A 14141-nucleotide genomic window follows, 5' to 3' on the forward strand; every position below is an offset into this window, starting at 1 on the left:
AGAGGCGCATGCAACCCCTCCCAACAACCATGATTAGTCTTCCCTGTCCCTTTGTGGGACTCTGCTATATTTTCTGTTACTGTGTTTTTCAGATATGTGATAATCAGTTTTTTTGGGACCAAGTCACCCTGCGTGGTGTTATTCTAGGCAGCTCTAGTTCTCTCTATGTCTTCTATAGCTCTCTCTTCCTTTTTCAATCTGTTGCTACTGAGTAAGGCTTGCCATGCAGCCAGCAATCTGCCTCGGCAGAAGTTTTGTACTATATGTTTTACTTGTTAATACAAAAGCTTATTTACACAAAAAAAAAACAATAAGAAGTTACAAGTCTTTATTCTGCCCCAAAATAATCTTTCCTTTTTCAAACCGACCAACTAGGCCTTCCATTTACAATAATTAAAATTCTTCTTCCCCAAAGGAAAAATTTCAGACTAAGCTCAAATTCAAGGGCCTAGCTTCAATATTTTGCATTATCCAATTCACAACTTAAAGTACGCAGAGTGACCAAATGGAATTTGACCTCAAATTCAAAGCTTCAGTTCAGTATTACACAGATTTTGCAGTATACACGGTATCGAGATGGATACTAACCCCAAAATCAAGGTCTTAATTCAACTATTTTGTAGAGCCCATTTTACAACAAGTATCCACAGTGCCCACTATATGATACAACAAGTATCTTAAAACTCATATGTTCTTCATACACAACTGAACTTAAAAGTACCCAAGTGCAAAATATAGAAATCATAAAGAGCTATAAGTTCTTAAATAAGAGAGCACCCAAAACCACCAAATTTTGTTCAAACTTATGCTATTTTACCTACTCTAATCTATATTTTACCTAAATTTTACTTGTCATCTACCATAATGATATGTTGTATAATAATTTGAAGATGATTGCTCACTCAAAATCTCTTTGATTGATAAAGTAATGATCCCAAAACATACACAATCCGCTAGGAGGACCACGACATCGTTGGGGCATTGGAGATGGGATTTGCATCATAGATTTGAGAATTGATGTGGATTTTTATGGATGCCAATCAGCAGCGAAGTATTAAACTAATTAGACAGTTTATCTTGGAAATTATGGGGTACAGGAAGTTTTAAATGAAATTTGCCACTAGAATTTGTGACCATATGTAGCTTGCTCTAGCGTGCGCTTCCAAGAAGAGGGATCTGTTCTCTCTAATTCCATGTTCGTTTGTGATTCTCGATGCCCAATTTGCTTCATTGTCTGGGGTATTTTCGTGCATATCGGCAAGAAGCATGGGTGATATTTTAGAAATTATGAATGAAGATGTTGATGCTCCCAAGTTTCCAATGTGATCCACAACGGATCTAACATAGACTTCTAAGTCTATGAATGTTCCTCATAGAGGAAAATGAAAGTCAAAGGATGCTCTCGGAAATAGTATCATTGCATAGATCTCTTCATTATGGATCTAACACAATTTTAATGGGCTAAAACGGACTCCAGATGGAGATATTGTAAAAAGAAAATTGCCCATTGTCCTTTGAAAAGGAGGCATTTTCTTATTAAATGGGACTTAAGAGAAATAAAGGCTTTCTATGGAAAAATCGCATAGGAAGGTTCAAAGGGGGGACTTAGACCAAAGGCCTTAAGTACCCTCGACTAGCAATCTCTGATATATCGCATCGGAGGAAGGCCTGCATGCGATATCGGAACCCTGGGTAAGATGAAATGCGATATGCCGACATTGCGACGAGCGATATGCAACTACAATCGTTGATCGGCATCGATGATATATATATATATATATATATATATATATATATATATATATATATATATATATATATATATATATATATATATATATATATATGTCGCCTGCACAGTCCATTGGGCCGTTGCGATTGCGATATGTGATGCACCGATATCAGCGATCGGCGATCGCAACCACATAAAGGGTCATTGACACATGCCTGCAACGATTGTGATTTGCGATCAAAGCACGGACCCGATGGGTTTATAAATGTGATTGAATATACTTTGAAATCCTGAATTAGGGATTTCTTTATATTTTCTCGTGTATTGGGTTTTTGGCCATACGCAATGCAATTGCGATATGCAATGAAAGGACGGACCCAAAAGGCTTATAGGGGTGATTGCATATTATTTGAAGTCCGGATTTTTAGATTTTCAGTGTATTCCCATGTATTGATGTTTTTGGCCATTTCTTGGGTTTTAAGTATTCCACCTATGCGATTGCGATGTGCAATGGCAAGACAGACCCGATAGGTTTATCAATGCGAATGAATGCATTTTGAGTTCTGATTAAACAACTCAATGCATTTTCCTGTGTATTTCCATTATTTGGCTATTTTGGCCAGAGGAGGCAAAATGATCGGTTGGCCATGCCCACCAATCCCTTTCTATTTGTAAATGGATTCTTGTAATGAAACAGTCGGTCTTCAATGATGGAGGCGACTGTAACTGTTGTATTACAAAAAGCATAGGGAGCTCAATTGACAGGGAGGCTGAAGGTTGTTGATATTCGCTTGGAGGTCAAGCGAAGCACTGATAACACAAAGAGTAAAAGTTATGCTCAAGAGAAGTGCAGAGAAGCCCAAGGGGCTCAAAGATGCTTGAACACTGGGTGTAAGCCCAGAGGAGGCAGTCTACAGAGTCGGGGTGACTCAGAAGCAGAGGATCACTTGGAGGTCAAGCAAAACCAGTAGCTTGTGAGAGCCAAGAGCTAGAGCCAGAGCTAGAGCCGAGAGCCAGAGCCAAGAACTAAGAGCCATAGAGACAAACGGTCAGGGATAAAAATGTTATTTTGAGCCCAATGGTTCAGTCGTAACCTATTGGAGTTGAGTGTGGAACTTGTAAAAGATTCATCCATAATTCCAAAGAGCCTAGTCGAGTTGACTAGAGCTCACAGAGACGTAGCCCAAGATATCAGGGTGAACTCCATATTAAGCTTGTTGTCTTATGGTTTGTTTACTTGTTGCATCTTTTTGCTATGTGTATGATTTTTATTTGCCGCAATGTTTCATTTTTATATGCTACATATCAGTTTTAAGCAAATAAAATTAAAGCAAATAAACAGTTAAGGGCAATCAAAAGCATACACCTACTTCAAGTTCTTTTAATTCCACAAATTGTCAAGCATAAGAATAGATCTTGGGAATATATAAGCTTTGGAGTGGGAGAGGTTCTTGTAAGCCTGATAAGAAGCCTTTTAGTGCCCCATTTTCAGATCACAATGCCGGGGAAGAGGAATGTGTTAATAATGAGTTTGCTTCATTATGTGAACAATGTTCCACACCTTGGAAATCTAATTGAAAATGTAGCTTGCTTTGGTCTCATCATAACTCAACTGTAGATACACCAAAACCTATGCCATGTGCCTATGGAGTCGTTGTCATCATCCTTATATATTATAGTCATCAAGGTTCCCCATATGGTGAGAGTCTACGAAGATGGAACAATTAAATGCTTGGTCCTCCTAGCTACAGTTCCCCCTTCTTTACCAATGATTGGTGTAATTACGACTTATGTTGCCACAGTTCTGTGTCTCGAAGACCAAGGCAGGGAATTTCTTCTCGTTGGTGCTGCAATTTTTTTTACTACAAAACAAGTCCACACATAAAACTTCTGATCCAATTTTTTTGTTTCTCTCAACTCCTAGGAAATTTTAGTCTTCCAGTCTCCAATACCACAGAATATATTGAAGGATTTTTACCATGCCATAAAACTTTTGATCCCATCAACTGAATTTTCGTTTGAATTAGTAGATCCAATTATTAATAGAATAATAAAGCCAAGATTAGTATTGACTCGAAATTATCATTTTTGTTTCATTTTCATAGAATTACTTGGTGCAAACAAATACCATCCATGGTGGATTAGAAATTACAACTGTAACAACGAACTTCATTCTCTTAAATCATGGGGCATATTTTAACAATGTTAAATGCACGTGAATGGTACTGTGCATCTCATAATAAGTCAATATATATGCATGGGTTAGTTGGGTAATGAAAATGGAGTAACTATATGTCTTCCAGTAGACCCGGGCCTTAAACATGGGCTAACCATTAAATTATTTATTTCCTATTCATATAGGAATATTATATTTAACTTCAATTAACTTGTTGCTTATCTTCAAAAAATGTATATTAATTTTCTCGAACTTCCAGAAGATTGGAAGCTACACTTTTAATAGTTTTAAATACCTTTTAATAATAATAAAAAAACAATAACAAATTTGCAGACTATTTCCCTATCTCCATTAAACTAAACAAAACAAATTTGTCGACTACTTCTATCTAACACCAAATGTCATGCTAACAAATTTCTTACTAGATTTGAAACTTGCATAGAAGTTAAACATCTCCATTTTAAAATGGAACCAAAACTCCAATGAATGGAAGACATATCAATGAAATTTGGAAGGATAGGAAATTGGTGAATGGATGTTGGAACGATATAGGGTCGGCAAATATTTTGACAGAAATTTGGAAAGTGAGTTTAGAGAGGCCAAACCCATTGTGCAGCCTAGGGAATGTGTCATTGGCCTTATTGACCTTTATATAATATTTACTTTATTAGAAATAAGAGTTTTTAATGTTTAGTGATTTGGTTTTTCAAAATAATCGAGTTCCAAATATGTTATTCCTTCGGTATACCTTTTCACATTTAGGGGAAATTGCTAGTTATTTCCTTGTTAAAGTTAAAATATATCATTTTCAACTTTTAGTTAATTAAAAAAACACTCCACTATGTCTTCTATATCCAAAATATTGCGCATTCGTATTACTTTCCGCTACAAGGAAGACATCTAAATCCCTTACTATCTAAAATCATTTCAATGTGCGCTTTCAATAAAGTACATGAATATCAATATTAATATTAAATAAGTATTTTAATATCAATTTTGCACATATAGAGAAAGAAAATGAAATATTTTTATGTTAATCATAAACGAATAAAATTCTTCAATTCTTATTAATAAAAGGTGGATTTATATTGGAACTATCAATGTTACAAGTTAATAACTCCATATGGAGAGAGTTTTTATTCTATGTGTTTTGAGATTTGTGATTATTTAAAGGTTTAATATAGAATTGACAGGTAATAGTTAAACAATATTAATATATATATATATATATATATATATAATTTGAATTTTTGAATGCATAAATGGATTCAATGCCTTGAAAATCCCCTTAGACACTTATATTTTGTAGATTACAGAGTTTAAGCTTGCCATTCAAAAAAAATCTTCGCCAAAATTTAGACAGAAGTGACCAAAAATATATCTGAAAAAATGACCAAAATCTATAATAGTGAGACTATCTAAAATGTTTTAAACACAATAATTTATTTATTTTTCAATTACTTTATATAATATATAAATAGTTAACATTGATATATTTTATTTATGGTTTACTTTGTCATATTAAAATGTTTTTTTGTCATTAATATATTTTTGAACACATATCAATACCTACATCGAATTATTTTTTATTATTAATATTTTAAATGCCACATATTACTTTTATACTAAGGATTTATGAACTACACATCTCTCTTTTATTATACTTATTATGATTAAAGATTGATATTTTACTCTAAAGTAGTTATGCCATTTTTTTCTTTTAATTATATTGATTAATTAAAAATAATCCTATGAAGAAGGGACATATAAAATGAGTTATGTGTTTTGGGCACATCATCTTGATAAGTCATGGTATTCACTTGTGGTGTTGTAGCAAATCCTATTTACAAATTAAGAATCTCCATGATTAAAAATCTTGTTAATTTAAAAGAAAGTTATAATTTATTTATTTATTTTGGAATCTCCATGATTAAAAATCTTGTTAATTTAAAATAAAGTTATAATTTATTTATTTATTTTAGGAATGTAAGGTATGTCATGAAATAATGTTTTTATATTTATTATATATTGAAGCTCCAAGGGTTATCTCAACTGATCGAGTCCTCGTTGTTAAGTATCTCATCGATCGGGAGGTCACAGGGTCAATTCTCCTCGACACACTTGGGGTTAGGCCCTGCTAGTATGGTCGGCGAGCTTTAAAAGGTTCCCTTTGAGGTTGATCTGACCAGATTTTTCGTGCATGTAGCAGCCACCCAGTGTCTGTGAACCACCCGTAAAAAATAAATAAATAAATAAAAATAAAAATTGATGCCTATCAACACTTATTAGCCATTCCATTTATATGGTTGTGCTAGTTATGGCCATATATATATATATATATATATATATATATATATATATATATAACAAGCCTTTTAACTATGAATATTTACTCCCACTTTTCCATGAACATGCCTATAAATAAATTTCCTTATAATATCATGGATTAGCTGTATGATACCCCCCTAGGAATATCTCAAAAATCCCACTAAATTTTTTGAGTTTGGTTGAGTTTTGTCACTGGGGTATTTTGTCAAACAATTTGCATGTACATGATTGTAGGTGCACTTTTAATATTTTAAATTCCAAATAGAGATACACTGTGCCAAAAAGAGACTAATAAAGACTTCAAACTAGCAACATGTAATTTATATCACACTTAGAAAATATAAAATCCATGAAAGAAGCTTGTAACAATAATGCAATTACATGTTTATAATATGATATGAACTTTAAAAGGCAAGAAAATGAAGAACCTGGGTATGTTCCAACAATATGATGTCATTGATTTCTTCTAGCATCTTGGATAGACACAGAGAAAGGCACTCAAGCCTCTTCAAGCAACAACTCAGCCCCTACACTAGGACAATAACTCAACACCTTCACTGAAGTAATCAGTCTCCACAAAATGATTGTACATCATAGTCCACTTGCCCAACTAGGTAGTGAGGCTCATGGCCCTTTATAGCAGGTGTAAACTCAACCTCTTTGATAGAAAAAATCAGCATCCTTTAAGATGACAAAATCAACCAGATCAACAGTGACTCCCTCCACCAACTTGACCAACACACAAAGATGAACTCAACCCTTCTTTAATTATTGAACTAGGCACACACAAATATGGAACTTGGCCTCTTTAAAATAGTAGAACATGACCCCCATAGAAAAGTTGAATCGACCAACTAATAGTAGAGGCAAACTTGGTCATATTACTGCAACAAAGAGATGTAATTTGGCCCTACAATATTTCTTAGAAACTCATCAACTGATAATGTCTTTAAAACTTAATCCATTTCTGTATTTCCCTCTTCTCTATCAACAATTAAGCCCAGCGTCAAAATCTAAGTTATTTCGCTCCAATACTAGCCAAGGTGTATAGTTTCAACACTGAAACCAACAACTAGAATGAGGGTTTCCAAATACCCTAGTCTCTTTATCAAGAGCTCTCCAAACTTCTAGCTTTCAAGTGAGTGAATGGAAGATTGAGGAGGTACTCCTCATTTTCACATTTCTATAACTCACTTGACTCTTTTGTCATCCTTTTACCTTTTATTTTATTAGTAAATTCACTTTAGTGGGTTTTCTCACTTTATAATTTAAAATTGACTTTTCGATACCCTAGGATCCATGTCCCCATTTCCCCCCTTTAACTTTTATAAGGTTCTCTTTTAGGTGAATTGTGTTCCCTTGATTAATTTTCTCATCCTATCCTACATGAACATAATTGCGTCATCATCCCTTTATGCCTCCTAAGTAGACAGAGACATTACAATCCTCCCCACCCAAGATTGCTTGTCCTTCAACAAAATTCAATCTGAGATGTTGGAGAACTTTTTCTCCTTCCCATGTGGTGTCTTTGACTGGAAAATATTTCAATTTAACTAGGTATTATTTAACGGTCCTATTTCTTAGCTTCCTCTCCCCTACCTCCAAAATTTCCTTTGGGACTAGAATCAATTCCCCTTATTCATACAATGGTGGAAACTTAGTAGAAGTGACAATTTGTTTCCCCAAGGCCTTCCTGAGGCATCAAAAAATTGAATACATTGTGTATCTTACACCCATTTGGAAGCTCCAACTCATAGGCCACCTTTCCTATGTGTCTCACAATTTGGTATGGTCCATAGAGTCTAGGTTCAATTTCTCTTCCCCCTTCCTTTTAAGTGAGGATTTTCATTGGGGTTGTAGGCAAAGATATACCAGGTCTCCAACCTCAAATATATGCTCCAACTGATGCCTATCTGCATAAATCTTTTGTTTATTCTGAGCCATCTACAAATTATCTTTTAGGAGTTGCACTATGTCCTGTCTCTCCTAAATCTAGTACTTACCTATAGGTGCCCTACTGTCTCTAAACACCTAATAAATTTTGGTGCATCATATCCATACAAGGATCTAAAGGGAGACTTACCAATCAACATATGATAACTGGTGTTATAATAATGCTCTCCCAAGTGAAACCACTTTGTTCAAGCTTTTTTTTGGTTCAACACATAGTTTACCATATGACCCTCTAGCCATTTGTTTTCTATCTTAGTATTCCCATCATTTTTTGGGTGGTAACTAGTACTTGACGTTAACTTTGTCCCAACCAACCTAAACAACTCTTGCAAAAATCCCCCCCATGAACTTGTTGTCCTTGCCATTGAAAATGGTATTTGGTAGCCCATGCTCTCAGAATATCTCTCTGAAAAATAACTCTACCACCTATTATGACGAATATCAGAAATATATGATGAAGAAGTGTGAAAACTTCATGAGTCAATCAACCGCCACATAAATTTAGACCTTCCCCTACACGTAAGATAACCCGATAATGAAATCCATCGAAATGATTTCCCATTTTTAATTTGGTATGGGAAGTGGTTGAAGTAGTCCTGCAAGATGAATGTGCATTGCTTTATCCTATTGGAAGATGTTGCACTCCATAGCAAATCTCAATACATATATCTTAAGGCCCTTCCATGTGAATCTTTCCCTAATCTTCCTATAAGTTTTCAAAGTACACAAGATGCCCTACCAGTGGTGAGATGCACATTTCTTGCATGATCTTTTATTTAAGTAGACTTTAGTACCAGGTAGATTTTATATTTGTAATAAATAATTTCATGTTTGACATGGTACCTATTATCGTTAATCATCCCATAAAGGATCTCACAAGTAAATTTGTTCTTGGAGTAATCCACTCGTAGAAGATATTTCTAGTCAGTTGAAATTTCCATCAAAGAGAGAGTGGGTGGAATTTTAGAAAGGGCATCATCTACCACATTGATTTTTCCCTTAACATACTCAATCTCGAAATCATAGTATTGAAGCTTACTAATCCATTTTTTTTATTCTCACTCAATTCTTTCTACTCCATGAAGAACCTTAGCCTATTGTGATCTATTTTTACCTTAAATATATTCCCCACCAAGTACAATTTGAACTTGGTCAGTGCATGCATGATGGCCAACATCTTGTTATCATATATGAAATAATTCCACTCATATTACCTAAGTTTTTGACTCTCAAAAGCAATGGGATGGTTATTCTACATCAACATGACTCCTATCCCTATCCTTGATGCATCACACTCAATCACAAATGGTTGAGTGAAGTTTGGTAATGCTAGCACAAGACATTAACTCATCAACTAATTCATCTTCTCAAAGGGGATGTGCCTCCTCTATCTAAAAAAATCCCCCTTCCTGGTGAGGCATATAAGAAGTGTTGTCAACTATGACGACCATTAACAAACTTCCTGTGATAGGTGTATAGTCATAGGAATATTTTTAATTGTATCACGTTCTTTGGGTTGGGCTACTCGATGATTGCCCTAAATTATCTTGGTGTATCTGGGCCCCATTTCCCTGATCACATGCCCCAAATAAGGCATCTTAGTCATACCAAACTCACATTTGGACTCTTTTTCATAGAGATGCTATTCTTTTAGGATTCCCAACACCTAGTCCAAATGCTTGTGATGATATTCCCAAGTCTCACTATAAATGCATATGCCATCAAATAAAACTGACAAATACTTATGCAATTTTTTATTGAACACATGGTTCTTGCAGGACTAAAATGTAGCAGGGGCATTGGTTAACCCAAATGGCATAACCAAAAATTCATAATGCCCATAATGGCATCGGAAATCAATCTTCGAGATATCATGTTCCCAGACTCTCATTTGATGGTAGCCAAAGTGAAGATCTATCTTCGAGAAGTATTTGGCTCCCTTCACTTCATCCATAAGCTCATCAATCCTTGGAATCAAATATCTGTTCTTGATTGTTTTATTATTAAATTCCTGATAATTGATACACATCCTAAAGGTTCCATCTTTCTTCATGGACAACACTGCCGAAGAAGTAAAGGGAATAGAATTATGAAAAATGTGGCCAACTACAAAAAATATTTGATGGTCCTTTCAATATCATCCTTGTATACCTGGAGGGAGGAGGAGTGAAATGGCTCTGACGCCGCGCATTATCTTAAACCGCGAAGGTTTCGGGTAAAAACAGATTCGCTGTTACAGGACCACAGGATCAGGGTTTCGGTTGCTAGGGTTCCGGAGCTGCTGACAGATCGACGGTTTCAGGGAACAAAGGTCGCTGTCCGGCATGGAGGAACAACGGGAAACGGACCTCGTGGACTATTCCGAGGATCCGTTGGTTGGTCAGACGATTTTCGCAAACCCTAATTTCGCTCCTTCGGGATATGCATCACCGACCACAGAGGTTCCTCCAGGACTGGACTTCCGGCCGGTGGTCTCATTGCCGGACACTGTTCCATCTTTCCACGGACTAGAGGCGCCGCCACTCTCGCCTGGTACCGCCTTTCTTCTCGCATCCTCACCTCCTGTTTCTTTGACTCTTGAAGAATTTCCATCGCCGCTAACAGATCCGCAAATCGCACAAGAAGAGCCGAGGGTTCCACCACAACAGAAGACAACTTCATCAAATCCCCCCCCGATCAATGGGCCAAAACCCTCTGGATGCTTTGGAACGCCGGTTTTAAATTCAAATCCCTATAAGCCCACCCAGGCTGGAACATCAAACCCACTCTCTGATCATCCGTCTGCTCCTCGCTCAAAGAAGCAGAAATCGAAGTGTGTTAGGGCTACCAGGAAAGACATCACTGTCTCTTTCGGCAACTCTTCAAGCTTTGAGGAAACTATGGCTCTAGCTTGCACAGTTCTGGTGGGTCACGTGCGAGGGCGTACATTCACGGCGGATCGGTTGCTACGCTGGGTTAAGGAGATATGGGGAACCCTGCTTCCACAGCTACCGGAGGTAGAGGTTCTCCCACGTGGATGGTTCTCCCTCCACTTTGCTAATGAAGGGCACACGAATGCAGTTCTCGAGCGATATTGGCACATCGAGACGGCTCCTGTACTGTTAAAAAGATGGACCCCATTGTTTGATCCTGAGAGAGAGCAAATTGCTGCAGGGCCACTGTGGGTAAGACTGTCGGGGCTTCCCCGTCAATACTGGAACGAAGAGGCCTTCATCAAGATTGGAAATGCTCTGGGGACTTATCTGGATCACGACCGATCCTATGTTGACACCCGCAAGAAAACAGTGGCTCGCATTTTGGTACATCTTGATACCAGGGAAGGATTAGAGGAGGATATCACTCTGCAATGGGGGAGGCACAGGCGTATTCAGATCTTGGACTATGAAGGAGTCCCATTCCGGTGCAACCGGTGTCACCAAGTGGGGCACCTATATAAAGATTGCCCTCTAATCAAGCGCCCGGACAGTCCTCCAAAGATCACTCCTATCGCGCCCAGAAGGACTGCGCCATATATTCCACCGCCAGTGCAAGGAGTCTCGGCACCCCAAGGAGCTCATCATAATCCAGCGATAATCAACAAGGACTCATCCTCTCCCCCTATGACGCGGGCTCGGGCAGCTGCTGCAGCTGCTCAATATTCGGGTACAAATCTCTCTCCCCCCTCTATCTCTCCTACTCTTTCATCTGAATTTTTAAACTCCAACTCATTCTCAATGGCACATTGCACGATTCCACCGCCCCCTCAGATTACTTCCACTGTTCCGCCTTCCCTCACTCTCGCACTTTCTCCTCCCTCATCCCCTCCACCTGAGTCTCCCTCCGGATCAAAGCCCCCTCACCATTATTCCCTCCGCCCCCGAACCTCACACTCTGCATCATCTGATGCCCAATATGGGCTGGGCATTGTTCCTTTAGACCAGGGACCCTCTTCCACCAGGGGTCGGAAATCAAATCTAAACAAAGCTATCCGGCGTGCTGGGGCGGAAGTCGCTTCTGGACGTCAATCCACCATTGTTGGGGCCCTTAGAGCAAAAAACCCCCTACATCGGGGTCCCCCATGAAGTGCCTTTCCTTCAACTGCAGGGGTTTGGCTAGTTCCCCTAAAAAACAAGCACTTAAGCGACTTTTTGAGGTCGAAATGCCGGATATCATTCTTCTCCAGGAAACCCTAGGTCCTGCAGAGGCCATAACACACTCCCTGAGTGCTATATCGCCTAGATGGCATTTCATCGGGCTGGATGCCATGGGCAGATCAGGCGGACTGGCCATGGGCTACAACCCAAAATCCATTAGAATGGACTCATCCTGGGGAGGACAGGGTTTTATGGGAGCTGACATCTTCTCAATGGACCTGGGCATGTCTTTGCGCATCTTCAACATCTACGGGCCTTGTCAGCAGAGAGAAGGTTTTTGGAGAAACCTTCTCAGTAGGAGTCTGATGACTCCGGAGCATATAATCCTGGGGGGTGACCTAAACTTCTCAATGGGGTTTCGGGAGTCATGGGGATCCTCTGCACAAGCAGATCCCTTAACAGATTTTATGCGAAGATTGCTTGAACAACATGATCTAATCGACATCCCAATGCAGAACCCTCTCCCAACATGGAGAAATCGCAGGATTGGGACTGCAGCTCTGGCTCGAAGGCTAGATCGTTTTCTGATGAAAGGAACGCTGGTCCACCAACTTCATCATTATAAGCAGTGGGTAGGAGCTGGGGGTATTTCGGATCACTCTCCAATTCTAATGGAGATCTTGGGTCCCCACCCAAAACCAAAAGCTCCTTTCAAGTTCAATCACCTCTGGCTCCAGGATCCTAGCTTCTCCAAAATTGTCACGGAATACTGGCAAGCCCACCCTATCAGCCGAGAATCTTCGATGGCAAGGGGCTTTGTCAAAAATCTAACTGAACTCAAACATATTGTGATAGAGTGGGCAAAAACGAAAAAGGCAAAGGAAGATGAGCTGCTCATCACGGTGGAAGATGACATTAAAGCCCTATTGGATGAGAACAACTTGGGCTTCATCTCTGTGGAGAACAAGACCCGCCTAGTAGAATTGGAGAAGCAAAAGCAAAGTATCCTCAAGCTCAGGGAGGAATCGATCAGGCTGAGGAGCAGGGCACTCTGGCTAAAAGCTGGGGATGAGAACACAAGATTCTTCCATAACTTTGCAAAAGGGAGGAGAGTGGCAAATACCATCTGGAATCTCCCCATCCCGGATGGGGGTCTGGCGGACTCTTTCAACAAGCTCTCCCACCTAGGCACATCGCACTTCAAAGGCATTTTCAAGAACCCTGAGGGCACAAACCTAGCCGAAATCATCAATGTGGCCTCACATTTTCCTAGGTTTGTAAACAATGAAGATATGGATGCCCTCACTGATCCGGTTACCATGGAAGAACTCGAAAACACCATAAAGTGGTTTCAAAAGGAAAAGAGTCCAGGCCCAGATGGATGGACCATTGAGTTCTATCTGGCTTTCTTTGACATCATTGGTGAAGACATCCTGAAGGTCGTGGAGGAGAGTAGAACCTCGGGACAGCTCTACCATGCCATAAATTCCACATTCATTGCACTCATCCCTAAGTCGGACTCCCCTTCATCCTTTGCTGACTTTCGACCCATTTCACTGTGCAATGTCCTCTATAAAATCATCTCCAAAATCATTGCCAACAGGATCAGGCCCATCTTGTCAAAGCATATTGCTCCACAGCAGTTTGCTTTCTTGGAAAACAGACAGATTCATGAAGCCATAGGCTCTGCACAGGAAGCCATACACTCCATATGGACCAAGCATCTCAAATGCATTCTCCTCAAAATCGACCTCTCCAAGGCTTTTGATCGAGTCAGCTGGCTCTATATCAAGATGATTCTTATTCATCTGGGGTTCCCTCATCAGCTCATCACTTGGATTATGGCTTGCATCACTTCCCCCACCTATAGTATTCTGAT

The sequence above is a fragment of the Pinus tabuliformis genome, chromosome 5_2, assembly GCF_031772625.1.
Source record: "Pinus tabuliformis cultivar Carrire ecotype Pingquan chromosome 5_2, CPIR1, whole genome shotgun sequence".
NCBI lineage: Eukaryota > Viridiplantae > Streptophyta > Pinopsida > Pinales > Pinaceae > Pinus > Pinus tabuliformis.